The 12,772-nt window shown below is 51.2% G+C and overlaps 13 non-coding genes across 13 annotated transcripts; all 13 read right to left on the bottom strand.

Annotated features, from left to right (window-relative positions):
• Positions 1-4: 4 nt before the first annotated feature.
• TRNAL-CAG (transfer RNA leucine (anticodon CAG)) lies at positions 5-87 on the bottom strand. The gene has a single exon. It is a non-coding gene; the product is annotated as a tRNA-Leu (tRNA).
• A 1,030-nt stretch (positions 88-1,117) lies between these two features.
• Positions 1,118-1,200, bottom strand: TRNAL-CAG (transfer RNA leucine (anticodon CAG)). Its single transcript has one exon. It is a non-coding gene; the product is annotated as a tRNA-Leu (tRNA).
• A 482-nt stretch (positions 1,201-1,682) lies between these two features.
• Positions 1,683-1,765, bottom strand: TRNAL-CAG (transfer RNA leucine (anticodon CAG)). The gene has a single exon. It is a non-coding gene; the product is annotated as a tRNA-Leu (tRNA).
• A 1,030-nt stretch (positions 1,766-2,795) lies between these two features.
• On the bottom strand, positions 2,796-2,878 carry TRNAL-CAG (transfer RNA leucine (anticodon CAG)). The gene has a single exon. It is a non-coding gene; the product is annotated as a tRNA-Leu (tRNA).
• Positions 2,879-3,360: 482 nt separating this feature from the next.
• TRNAL-CAG (transfer RNA leucine (anticodon CAG)) lies at positions 3,361-3,443 on the bottom strand. Its single transcript has one exon. It is a non-coding gene; the product is annotated as a tRNA-Leu (tRNA).
• A 1,030-nt stretch (positions 3,444-4,473) lies between these two features.
• On the bottom strand, positions 4,474-4,556 carry TRNAL-CAG (transfer RNA leucine (anticodon CAG)). The gene has a single exon. It is a non-coding gene; the product is annotated as a tRNA-Leu (tRNA).
• Positions 4,557-5,038: 482 nt separating this feature from the next.
• Positions 5,039-5,121, bottom strand: TRNAL-CAG (transfer RNA leucine (anticodon CAG)). Its single transcript has one exon. It is a non-coding gene; the product is annotated as a tRNA-Leu (tRNA).
• A 1,030-nt stretch (positions 5,122-6,151) lies between these two features.
• TRNAL-CAG (transfer RNA leucine (anticodon CAG)) lies at positions 6,152-6,234 on the bottom strand. Its single transcript has one exon. It is a non-coding gene; the product is annotated as a tRNA-Leu (tRNA).
• A 1,580-nt stretch (positions 6,235-7,814) lies between these two features.
• On the bottom strand, positions 7,815-7,897 carry TRNAL-CAG (transfer RNA leucine (anticodon CAG)). Its single transcript has one exon. It is a non-coding gene; the product is annotated as a tRNA-Leu (tRNA).
• A 482-nt stretch (positions 7,898-8,379) lies between these two features.
• On the bottom strand, positions 8,380-8,462 carry TRNAL-CAG (transfer RNA leucine (anticodon CAG)). Its single transcript has one exon. It is a non-coding gene; the product is annotated as a tRNA-Leu (tRNA).
• Positions 8,463-9,492: 1,030 nt separating this feature from the next.
• Positions 9,493-9,575, bottom strand: TRNAL-CAG (transfer RNA leucine (anticodon CAG)). Its single transcript has one exon. It is a non-coding gene; the product is annotated as a tRNA-Leu (tRNA).
• Positions 9,576-10,057: 482 nt separating this feature from the next.
• Positions 10,058-10,140, bottom strand: TRNAL-CAG (transfer RNA leucine (anticodon CAG)). The gene has a single exon. It is a non-coding gene; the product is annotated as a tRNA-Leu (tRNA).
• A 1,030-nt stretch (positions 10,141-11,170) lies between these two features.
• Positions 11,171-11,253, bottom strand: TRNAL-CAG (transfer RNA leucine (anticodon CAG)). The gene has a single exon. It is a non-coding gene; the product is annotated as a tRNA-Leu (tRNA).
• Positions 11,254-12,772: the final 1,519 nt, after the last annotated feature.

The following is a 12,772-nucleotide window of genomic DNA, read 5'->3' as shown; positions in this document are numbered from 1 at the left end:
GACATGTCAGAGGTGGGATTCGAACCCACGCCTCCAGCGGAGACTGCGACCTGAACGCAGCGCCTTAGACCACTCGGCCATCCTGACTCTGCCGTTTGCACCCCTCAGATGCGGCTTAGAGGCAATGTTGGAAAGTCTCAAAGACCACCCGCCTAAAATCCTCTCCTATTGCATTAAAGTCTCCAAATTCCTCCCAAAAGAATAATCACAGGCAGGGCAGCACTCATACAACGACTACTGGCACAGACGTGCAGGGTTCAATCCCTATGTACAGCAGCTACTTGTCACAAGCACACATGAGTCTTTCATGTTTCTGCAGAACGGTGCTGCCTGCCACCTGTTAACAGACACGAGCAACTACACCTCAGGAAATAGGAAGGCAGGAGGCGGGCTGGTTTATGCAAATAAAAGCATGCACTGTGTCCAACCCTTCAGGAGGTTCAGGCAGTGTGCTAGAGCCTTCTTGGTCACAAGAGGTTGGGCACTAGTGCCGGGGAGCCTGTTTAGGCTGAAAGGACTGTGTATGGGCCGGCCTGATCTCCCTGTACTCCTGCACAGGACTCACTCTAAATTACAGGGCTAAAGAGTTCTGCCAGCAAAGCCTATATACAATGGCCGTTCGTGGCCGTTCGGGGCCGTTTGGGCAGGCAGGTGGTTGGTTGGGCAGAGGGCGAGGAGGAAGAACTGTGTTCACTCCTCTGCCTGCCTTTTTACCTCTCGCTTCCCCCCACTCACTCCTCCATCTGCCTCCCACTATGTCACACTAACTTTCCACCTGACCCCCATTTCAAATAGGTCACTTCATTCCAACTAGGCCCAGTGAAAAGGACAAGACGTTGGGTTCTTTATGCATTTTTTCCAAAGACAAAATGCCGCGCTGCGCCCATTTGCAAGTCCACAAAGCTAGCACAGTCCTAAGACGGTTTTTCATTTAAGCACTGTAGTACACCTGCCAAAAGGGCAGTCAAGCATTCCAGGACCAACTGCAGACCTAGCTGGAGGACGGGAGTGTGTGGAGCAAGCTCCAACTCCATCTCCCTGTTCCAGAAATCCGTGGCCGGCAGTTATAGGAAGCGTGGAATGCAATCACATGAAAAGTAAAAACCCATTTCAGGCATGTCAGAAGTGGGATTCGAACCCACGCCTCCAGAGGAGACTGCGACCTGAACGCAGCGCCTTAGACCACTCGGCCATCCTGACTCTGCCTTAGGCGCTCGCCTGAATCGGCTTAGAGGCTATGTTGGCAAGTCTTTGACCACACTTAAATCCTCTTGGATTTCCTAAAATGTCTCCACAGTCTGCCAGGAATATACTCTCGCGCATCCCACCCACCCCTCCTAACCCACCACCCTCCCCATCCATTTTAAAAATGTCACTTCATTCCCACTAGGCCCAGTTAAAAGGACAACACATTGGGTTCTTTATGCATTTTTTCCAAAGGCAAAATGTCGCGGTGCGCCCGTTTGCATGTCCACAAGGCCGGCCCAGTCCAAAGATGGTTTTTCACTGGAGTTCACTTTCCCAAAAAAGAAGCGAGGAAATACAGGAAGCACTGGAAATCAACCATGAGGCCTGCAGTGCGTGCTCCAACTCCATCTCCCTGTTCCAGAAAGCCTTGGCCAGCAGTTATAGGACGCCTGGAATGTTACAATCAAATGAAAAGAAAAAATCTGTTACAGACATGTCAGAGGTGGGATTCGAACCCACGCCTCCAGCGGAGACTGCGACCTGAACGCAGCGCCTTAGACCACTCGGCCATCCTGACTCTGCCGTTTGCACCCCTCAGATGCGGCTTAGAGGCAATGTTGGAAAGTCTCAAAGACCACCCGCCTAAAATCCTCTCCTATTGCATTAAAGTCTCCAAATTCCTCCCAAAAGAATAATCACAGGCAGGGCAGCACTCATACAACGACTACTGGCACAGACGTGCAGGGTTCAATCCCTATGTACAGCAGCTACTTGTCACAAGCACACATGAGTCTTTCATGTTTCTGCAGAACGGTGCTGCCTGCCACCTGTTAACAGACACGAGCAACTACACCTCAGGAAATAGGAAGGCAGGAGGCGGGCTGGTTTATGCAAATAAAAGCATGCACTGTGTCCAACCCTTCAGGAGGTTCAGGCAGTGTGCTAGAGCCTTCTTGGTCACAAGAGGTTGGGCACTAGTGCCGGGGAGCCTGTTTAGGCTGAAAGGACTGTGTATGGGCCGGCCTGATCTCCCTGTACTCCTGCACAGGACTCACTCTAAATTGCAGGGCTAAAGAGTTCTGCCAGCAAAGCCTATATACAATGGCCGTTCGTGGCCGTTCGGGGCCGTTTGGGCAGGCAGGTGGTTGGTTGGGCAGAGGGCGAGGAGGAAGAACTGTGTTCACTCCTCTGCCTGCCTTTTTACCTCTCGCTTCCCCCCACTCACTCCTCCATCTGCCTCCCACTATGTCACACTAACTTTCCACCTGACCCCCATTTCAAATAGGTCACTTCATTCCAACTAGGCCCAGTGAAAAGGACAAGACGTTGGGTTCTTTATGCATTTTTTCCAAAGACAAAATGCCGCGCTGCGCCCATTTGCAAGTCCACAAAGCTAGCACAGTCCTAAGACGGTTTTTCATTTAAGCACTGTAGTACACCTGCCAAAAGGGCAGTCAAGCATTCCAGGACCAACTGCAGACCTAGCTGGAGGACGGGAGTGTGTGGAGCAAGCTCCAACTCCATCTCCCTGTTCCAGAAATCCGTGGCCGGCAGTTATAGGAAGCGTGGAATGCAATCACATGAAAAGTAAAAACCCATTTCAGGCATGTCAGAAGTGGGATTCGAACCCACGCCTCCAGAGGAGACTGCGACCTGAACGCAGCGCCTTAGACCACTCGGCCATCCTGACTCTGCCTTAGGCGCTCGCCTGAATCGGCTTAGAGGCTATGTTGGCAAGTCTTTGACCACACTTAAATCCTCTTGGATTTCCTAAAATGTCTCCACAGTCTGCCAGGAATATACTCTCGCGCATCCCACCCACCCCTCCTAACCCACCACCCTCCCCATCCATTTTAAAAATGTCACTTCATTCCCACTAGGCCCAGTTAAAAGGACAACACATTGGGTTCTTTATGCATTTTTTCCAAAGGCAAAATGTCGCGGTGCGCCCGTTTGCATGTCCACAAGGCCGGCCCAGTCCAAAGATGGTTTTTCACTGGAGTTCACTTTCCCAAAAAAGAAGCGAGGAAATACAGGAAGCACTGGAAATCAACCATGAGGCCTGCAGTGCGTGCTCCAACTCCATCTCCCTGTTCCAGAAAGCCTTGGCCAGCAGTTATAGGACGCCTGGAATGTTACAATCAAATGAAAAGAAAAAATCTGTTACAGACATGTCAGAGGTGGGATTCGAACCCACGCCTCCAGCGGAGACTGCGACCTGAACGCAGCGCCTTAGACCACTCGGCCATCCTGACTCTGCCGTTTGCACCCCTCAGATGCGGCTTAGAGGCAATGTTGGAAAGTCTCAAAGACCACCCGCCTAAAATCCTCTCCTATTGCATTAAAGTCTCCAAATTCCTCCCAAAAGAATAATCACAGGCAGGGCAGCACTCATACAACGACTACTGGCACAGACGTGCAGGGTTCAATCCCTATGTACAGCAGCTACTTGTCACAAGCACACATGAGTCTTTCATGTTTCTGCAGAACGGTGCTGCCTGCCACCTGTTAACAGACACGAGCAACTACACCTCAGGAAATAGGAAGGCAGGAGGCGGGCTGGTTTATGCAAATAAAAGCATGCACTGTGTCCAACCCTTCAGGAGGTTCAGGCAGTGTGCTAGAGCCTTCTTGGTCACAAGAGGTTGGGCACTAGTGCCGGGGAGCCTGTTTAGGCTGAAAGGACTGTGTATGGGCCGGCCTGATCTCCCTGTACTCCTGCACAGGACTCACTCTAAATTACAGGGCTAAAGAGTTCTGCCAGCAAAGCCTATATACAATGGCCGTTCGTGGCCGTTCGGGGCCGTTTGGGCAGGCAGGTGGTTGGTTGGGCAGAGGGCGAGGAGGAAGAACTGTGTTCACTCCTCTGCCTGCCTTTTTACCTCTCGCTTCCCCCCACTCACTCCTCCATCTGCCTCCCACTATGTCACACTAACTTTCCACCTGACCCCCATTTCAAATAGGTCACTTCATTCCAACTAGGCCCAGTGAAAAGGACAAGACGTTGGGTTCTTTATGCATTTTTTCCAAAGACAAAATGCCGCGCTGCGCCCATTTGCAAGTCCACAAAGCTAGCACAGTCCTAAGACGGTTTTTCATTTAAGCACTGTAGTACACCTGCCAAAAGGGCAGTCAAGCATTCCAGGACCAACTGCAGACCTAGCTGGAGGACGGGAGTGTGTGGAGCAAGCTCCAACTCCATCTCCCTGTTCCAGAAATCCGTGGCCGGCAGTTATAGGAAGCGTGGAATGCAATCACATGAAAAGTAAAAACCCATTTCAGGCATGTCAGAAGTGGGATTCGAACCCACGCCTCCAGAGGAGACTGCGACCTGAACGCAGCGCCTTAGACCACTCGGCCATCCTGACTCTGCCTTAGGCGCTCGCCTGAATCGGCTTAGAGGCTATGTTGGCAAGTCTTTGACCACACTTAAATCCTCTTGGATTTCCTAAAATGTCTCCACAGTCTGCCAGGAATATACTCTCGCGCATCCCACCCACCCCTCCTAACCCACCACCCTCCCCATCCATTTTAAAAATGTCACTTCATTCCCACTAGGCCCAGTTAAAAGGACAACACATTGGGTTCTTTATGCATTTTTTCCAAAGGCAAAATGTCGCGGTGCGCCCGTTTGCATGTCCACAAGGCCGGCCCAGTCCAAAGATGGTTTTTCACTGGAGTTCACTTTCCCAAAAAAGAAGCGAGGAAATACAGGAAGCACTGGAAATCAACCATGAGGCCTGCAGTGCGTGCTCCAACTCCATCTCCCTGTTCCAGAAAGCCTTGGCCAGCAGTTATAGGACGCCTGGAATGTTACAATCAAATGAAAAGAAAAAATCTGTTACAGACATGTCAGAGGTGGGATTCGAACCCACGCCTCCAGCGGAGACTGCGACCTGAACGCAGCGCCTTAGACCACTCGGCCATCCTGACTCTGCCGTTTGCACCCCTCAGATGCGGCTTAGAGGCAATGTTGGAAAGTCTCAAAGACCACCCGCCTAAAATCCTCTCCTATTGCATTAAAGTCTCCAAATTCCTCCCAAAAGAATAATCACAGGCAGGGCAGCACTCATACAACGACTACTGGCACAGACGTGCAGGGTTCAATCCCTATGTACAGCAGCTACTTGTCACAAGCACACATGAGTCTTTCATGTTTCTGCAGAACGGTGCTGCCTGCCACCTGTTAACAGACACGAGCAACTACACCTCAGGAAATAGGAAGGCAGGAGGCGGGCTGGTTTATGCAAATAAAAGCATGCACTGTGTCCAACCCTTCAGGAGGTTCAGGCAGTGTGCTAGAGCCTTCTTGGTCACAAGAGGTTGGGCACTAGTGCCGGGGAGCCTGTTTAGGCTGAAAGGACTGTGTATGGGCCGGCCTGATCTCCCTGTACTCCTGCACAGGACTCACTCTAAATTACAGGGCTAAAGAGTTCTGCCAGCAAAGCCTATATACAATGGCCGTTCGTGGCCGTTCGGGGCCGTTTGGGCAGGCAGGTGGTTGGTTGGGCAGAGGGCGAGGAGGAAGAACTGTGTTCACTCCTCTGCCTGCCTTTTTACCTCTCGCTTCCCCCCACTCACTCCTCCATCTGCCTCCCACTATGTCACACTAACTTTCCACCTGACCCCCATTTCAAATAGGTCACTTCATTCCAACTAGGCCCAGTGAAAAGGACAAGACGTTGGGTTCTTTATGCATTTTTTCCAAAGACAAAATGCCGCGCTGCGCCCATTTGCAAGTCCACAAAGCTAGCACAGTCCTAAGACGGTTTTTCATTTAAGCACTGTAGTACACCTGCCAAAAGGGCAGTCAAGCATTCCAGGACCAACTGCAGACCTAGCTGGAGGACGGGAGTGTGTGGAGCAAGCTCCAACTCCATCTCCCTGTTCCAGAAATCCGTGGCCGGCAGTTATAGGAAGCGTGGAATGCAATCACATGAAAAGTAAAAACCCATTTCAGGCATGTCAGAAGTGGGATTCGAACCCACGCCTCCAGAGGAGACTGCGACCTGAACGCAGCGCCTTAGACCACTCGGCCATCCTGACTCTGCCTTAGGCGCTCGCCTGAATCGGCTTAGAGGCTATGTTGGCAAGTCTTTGACCACACTTAAATCCTCTTGGATTTCCTAAAATGTCTCCACAGTCTGCCAGGAATATACTCTCGCGCATCCCACCCACCCCTCCTAACCCACCACCCTCCCCATCCATTTTAAAAATGTCACTTCATTCCCACTAGGCCCAGTTAAAAGGACAACACATTGGGTTCTTTATGCATTTTTTCCAAAGGCAAAATGTCGCGGTGCGCCCGTTTGCATGTCCACAAGGCCGGCCCAGTCCAAAGATGGTTTTTCACTGGAGTTCACTTTCCCAAAAAAGAAGCGAGGAAATACAGGAAGCACTGGAAATCAACCATGAGGCCTGCAGTGCGTGCTCCAACTCCATCTCCCTGTTCCAGAAAGCCTTGGCCAGCAGTTATAGGACGCCTGGAATGTTACAATCAAATGAAAAGAAAAAATCTGTTACAGACATGTCAGAGGTGGGATTCGAACCCACTGCGACCTGAACGCAGCGCCTTAGACCACTCGGCCATCCTGACTCTGCCGTTTGCACCCCTCAGATGCGGCTTAGAGGCAATGTTGGAAAGTCTCAAAGACCACCCGCCTAAAATCCTCTCCTATTGCATTAAAGTCTCCAAATTCCTCCCAAAAGAATAATCACAGGCAGGGCAGCACTCATACAACGACTACTGGCACAGACGTGCAGGGTTCAATCCCTATGTACAGCAGCTACTTGTCACAAGCACACATGAGTCTTTCATGTTTCTGCAGAACGGTGCTGCCTGCCACCTGTTAACAGACACGAGCAACTACACCTCAGGAAATAGGAAGGCAGGAGGCGGGCTGGTTTATGCAAATAAAAGCATGCACTGTGTCCAACCCTTCAGGAGGTTCAGGCAGTGTGCTAGAGCCTTCTTGGTCACAAGAGGTTGGGCACTAGTGCCGGGGAGCCTGTTTAGGCTGAAAGGACTGTGTATGGGCCGGCCTGATCTCCCTGTACTCCTGCACAGGACTCACTCTAAATTACAGGGCTAAAGAGTTCTGCCAGCAAAGCCTATATACAATGGCCGTTCGTGGCCGTTCGGGGCCGTTTGGGCAGGCAGGTGGTTGGTTGGGCAGAGGGCGAGGAGGAAGAACTGTGTTCACTCCTCTGCCTGCCTTTTTACCTCTCGCTTCCCCCCACTCACTCCTCCATCTGCCTCCCACTATGTCACACTAACTTTCCACCTGACCCCCATTTCAAATAGGTCACTTCATTCCAACTAGGCCCAGTGAAAAGGACAAGACGTTGGGTTCTTTATGCATTTTTTCCAAAGACAAAATGCCGCGCTGCGCCCATTTGCAAGTCCACAAAGCTAGCACAGTCCTAAGACGGTTTTTCATTTAAGCACTGTAGTACACCTGCCAAAAGGGCAGTCAAGCATTCCAGGACCAACTGCAGACCTAGCTGGAGGACGGGAGTGTGTGGAGCAAGCTCCAACTCCATCTCCCTGTTCCAGAAATCCGTGGCCGGCAGTTATAGGAAGCGTGGAATGCAATCACATGAAAAGTAAAAACCCATTTCAGGCATGTCAGAAGTGGGATTCGAACCCACGCCTCCAGAGGAGACTGCGACCTGAACGCAGCGCCTTAGACCACTCGGCCATCCTGACTCTGCCTTAGGCGCTCGCCTGAATCGGCTTAGAGGCTATGTTGGCAAGTCTTTGACCACACTTAAATCCTCTTGGATTTCCTAAAATGTCTCCACAGTCTGCCAGGAATATACTCTCGCGCATCCCACCCACCCCTCCTAACCCACCACCCTCCCCATCCATTTTAAAAATGTCACTTCATTCCCACTAGGCCCAGTTAAAAGGACAACACATTGGGTTCTTTATGCATTTTTTCCAAAGGCAAAATGTCGCGGTGCGCCCGTTTGCATGTCCACAAGGCCGGCCCAGTCCAAAGATGGTTTTTCACTGGAGTTCACTTTCCCAAAAAAGAAGCGAGGAAATACAGGAAGCACTGGAAATCAACCATGAGGCCTGCAGTGCGTGCTCCAACTCCATCTCCCTGTTCCAGAAAGCCTTGGCCAGCAGTTATAGGACGCCTGGAATGTTACAATCAAATGAAAAGAAAAAATCTGTTACAGACATGTCAGAGGTGGGATTCGAACCCACGCCTCCAGCGGAGACTGCGACCTGAACGCAGCGCCTTAGACCACTCGGCCATCCTGACTCTGCCGTTTGCACCCCTCAGATGCGGCTTAGAGGCAATGTTGGAAAGTCTCAAAGACCACCCGCCTAAAATCCTCTCCTATTGCATTAAAGTCTCCAAATTCCTCCCAAAAGAATAATCACAGGCAGGGCAGCACTCATACAACGACTACTGGCACAGACGTGCAGGGTTCAATCCCTATGTACAGCAGCTACTTGTCACAAGCACACATGAGTCTTTCATGTTTCTGCAGAACGGTGCTGCCTGCCACCTGTTAACAGACACGAGCAACTACACCTCAGGAAATAGGAAAGCAGGAGGCGGGCTGGTTTATGCAAATAAAAGCATGCACTGTGTCCAACCCTTCAGGAGGTTCAGGCAGTGTGCTAGAGCCTTCTTGGTCACAAGAGGTTGGGCACTAGTGCCGGGGAGCCTGTTTAGGCTGAAAGGACTGTGTATGGGCCGGCCTGATCTCCCTGTACTCCTGCACAGGACTCACTCTAAATTGCAGGGCTAAAGAGTTCTGCCAGCAAAGCCTATATACAATGGCCGTTCGTGGCCGTTCGGGGCCGTTTGGGCAGGCAGGTGGTTGGTTGGGCAGAGGGCGAGGAGGAAGAACTGTGTTCACTCCTCTGCCTGCCTTTTTACCTCTCGCTTCCCCCCACTCACTCCTCCATCTGCCTCCCACTATGTCACACTAACTTTCCACCTGACCCCCATTTCAAATAGGTCACTTCATTCCAACTAGGCCCAGTGAAAAGGACAAGACGTTGGGTTCTTTATGCATTTTTTCCAAAGACAAAATGCCGCGCTGCGCCCATTTGCAAGTCCACAAAGCTAGCACAGTCCTAAGACGGTTTTTCATTTAAGCACTGTAGTACACCTGCCAAAAGGGCAGTCAAGCATTCCAGGACCAACTGCAGACCTAGCTGGAGGACGGGAGTGTGTGGAGCAAGCTCCAACTCCATCTCCCTGTTCCAGAAATCCGTGGCCGGCAGTTATAGGAAGCGTGGAATGCAATCACATGAAAAGTAAAAACCCATTTCAGGCATGTCAGAAGTGGGATTCGAACCCACGCCTCCAGAGGAGACTGCGACCTGAACGCAGCGCCTTAGACCACTCGGCCATCCTGACTCTGCCTTAGGCGCTCGCCTGAATCGGCTTAGAGGCTATGTTGGCAAGTCTTTGACCACACTTAAATCCTCTTGGATTTCCTAAAATGTCTCCACAGTCTGCCAGGAATATACTCTCGCGCATCCCACCCACCCCTCCTAACCCACCACCCTCCCCATCCATTTTAAAAATGTCACTTCATTCCCACTAGGCTCAGTTAAAAGGACAACACATTGGGTTCTTTATGCATTTTTTCCAAAGGCAAAATGTCGCGGTGCGCCCGTTTGCATGTCCACAAGGCCGGCCCAGTCCAAAGATGGTTTTTCACTGGAGTTCACTTTCCCAAAAAAGAAGCGAGGAAATACAGGAAGCACTGGAAATCAACCATGAGGCCTGCAGTGCGTGCTCCAACTCCATCTCCCTGTTCCAGAAAGCCTTGGCCAGCAGTTATAGGACGCCTGGAATGTTACAATCAAATGAAAAGAAAAAATCTGTTACAGACATGTCAGAGGTGGGATTCGAACCCACGCCTCCAGCGGAGACTGCGACCTGAACGCAGCGCCTTAGACCACTCGGCCATCCTGACTCTGCCGTTTGCACCCCTCAGATGCGGCTTAGAGGCAATGTTGGAAAGTCTCAAAGACCACCCGCCTAAAATCCTCTCCTATTGCATTAAAGTCTCCAAATTCCTCCCAAAAGAATAATCACAGGCAGGGCAGCACTCATACAACGACTACTGGCACAGACGTGCAGGGTTCAATCCCTATGTACAGCAGCTACTTGTCACAAGCACACATGAGTCTTTCATGTTTCTGCAGAACGGTGCTGCCTGCCACCTGTTAACAGACACGAGCAACTACACCTCAGGAAATAGGAAGGCAGGAGGCGGGCTGGTTTATGCAAATAAAAGCATGCACTGTGTCCAACCCTTCAGGAGGTTCAGGCAGTGTGCTAGAGCCTTCTTGGTCACAAGAGGTTGGGCACTAGTGCCGGGGAGCCTGTTTAGGCTGAAAGGACTGTGTATGGGCCGGCCTGATCTCCCTGTACTCCTGCACAGGACTCACTCTAAATTACAGGGCTAAAGAGTTCTGCCAGCAAAGCCTATATACAATGGCCGTTCGTGGCCGTTCGGGGCCGTTTGGGCAGGCAGGTGGTTGGTTGGGCAGAGGGCGAGGAGGAAGAACTGTGTTCACTCCTCTGCCTGCCTTTTTACCTCTCGCTTCCCCCCACTCACTCCTCCATCTGCCTCCCACTATGTCACACTAACTTTCCACCTGACCCCCATTTCAAATAGGTCACTTCATTCCAACTAGGCCCAGTGAAAAGGACAAGACGTTGGGTTCTTTATGCATTTTTTCCAAAGACAAAATGCCGCGCTGCGCCCATTTGCAAGTCCACAAAGCTAGCACAGTCCTAAGACGGTTTTTCATTTAAGCACTGTAGTACACCTGCCAAAAGGGCAGTCAAGCATTCCAGGACCAACTGCAGACCTAGCTGGAGGACGGGAGTGTGTGGAGCAAGCTCCAACTCCATCTCCCTGTTCCAGAAATCCGTGGCCGGCAGTTATAGGAAGCGTGGAATGCAATCACATGAAAAGTAAAAACCCATTTCAGGCATGTCAGAAGTGGGATTCGAACCCACGCCTCCAGAGGAGACTGCGACCTGAACGCAGCGCCTTAGACCACTCGGCCATCCTGACTCTGCCTTAGGCGCTCGCCTGAATCGGCTTAGAGGCTATGTTGGCAAGTCTTTGACCACACTTAAATCCTCTTGGATTTCCTAAAATGTCTCCACAGTCTGCCAGGAATATACTCTCGCGCATCCCACCCACCCCTCCTAACCCACCACCCTCCCCATCCATTTTAAAAATGTCACTTCATTCCCACTAGGCCCAGTTAAAAGGACAACACATTGGGTTCTTTATGCATTTTTTCCAAAGGCAAAATGTCGCGGTGCGCCCGTTTGCATGTCCACAAGGCCGGCCCAGTCCAAAGATGGTTTTTCACTGGAGTTCACTTTCCCAAAAAAGAAGCGAGGAAATACAGGAAGCACTGGAAATCAACCATGAGGCCTGCAGTGCGTGCTCCAACTCCATCTCCCTGTTCCAGAAAGCCTTGGCCAGCAGTTATAGGACGCCTGGAATGTTACAATCAAATGAAAAGAAAAAATCTGTTACAGACATGTCAGAGGTGGGATTCGAACCCACTGCGACCTGAACGCAGCGCCTTAGACCACTCGGCCATCCTGACTCTGCCGTTTGCACCCCTCAGATGCGGCTTAGAGGCAATGTTGGAAAGTCTCAAAGACCACCCGCCTAAAATCCTCTCCTATTGCATTAAAGTCTCCAAATTCCTCCCAAAAGAATAATCACAGGCAGGGCAGCACTCATACAACGACTACTGGCACAGACGTGCAGGGTTCAATCCCTATGTACAGCAGCTACTTGTCACAAGCACACATGAGTCTTTCATGTTTCTGCAGAACGGTGCTGCCTGCCACCTGTTAACAGACACGAGCAACTACACCTCAGGAAATAGGAAGGCAGGAGGCGGGCTGGTTTATGCAAATAAAAGCATGCACTGTGTCCAACCCTTCAGGAGGTTCAGGCAGTGTGCTAGAGCCTTCTTGGTCACAAGAGGTTGGGCACTAGTGCCGGGGAGCCTGTTTAGGCTGAAAGGACTGTGTATGGGCCGGCCTGATCTCCCTGTACTCCTGCACAGGACTCACTCTAAATTACAGGGCTAAAGAGTTCTGCCAGCAAAGCCTATATACAATGGCCGTTCGTGGCCGTTCGGGGCCGTTTGGGCAGGCAGGTGGTTGGTTGGGCAGAGGGCGAGGAGGAAGAACTGTGTTCACTCCTCTGCCTGCCTTTTTACCTCTCGCTTCCCCCCACTCACTCCTCCATCTGCCTCCCACTATGTCACACTAACTTTCCACCTGACCCCCATTTCAAATAGGTCACTTCATTCCAACTAGGCCCAGTGAAAAGGACAAGACGTTGGGTTCTTTATGCATTTTTTCCAAAGACAAAATGCCGCGCTGCGCCCATTTGCAAGTCCACAAAGCTAGCACAGTCCTAAGACGGTTTTTCATTTAAGCACTGTAGTACACCTGCCAAAAGGGCAGTCAAGCATTCCAGGACCAACTGCAGACCTAGCTGGAGGACGGGAGTGTGTGGAGCAAGCTCCAACTCCATCTCCCTGTTCCAGAAATCCGTG

Source organism: Ambystoma mexicanum, chromosome 11 (assembly GCF_040938575.1).
Source record: "Ambystoma mexicanum isolate Mex_15411 chromosome 11, UKY_AmexF1_1, whole genome shotgun sequence".
Lineage (NCBI taxonomy): Eukaryota > Metazoa > Chordata > Amphibia > Caudata > Ambystomatidae > Ambystoma > Ambystoma mexicanum.
The sequence above is the reverse complement of the archived record's forward strand: the minus strand, read 5'-3'. Positions and strand labels throughout refer to the sequence as shown.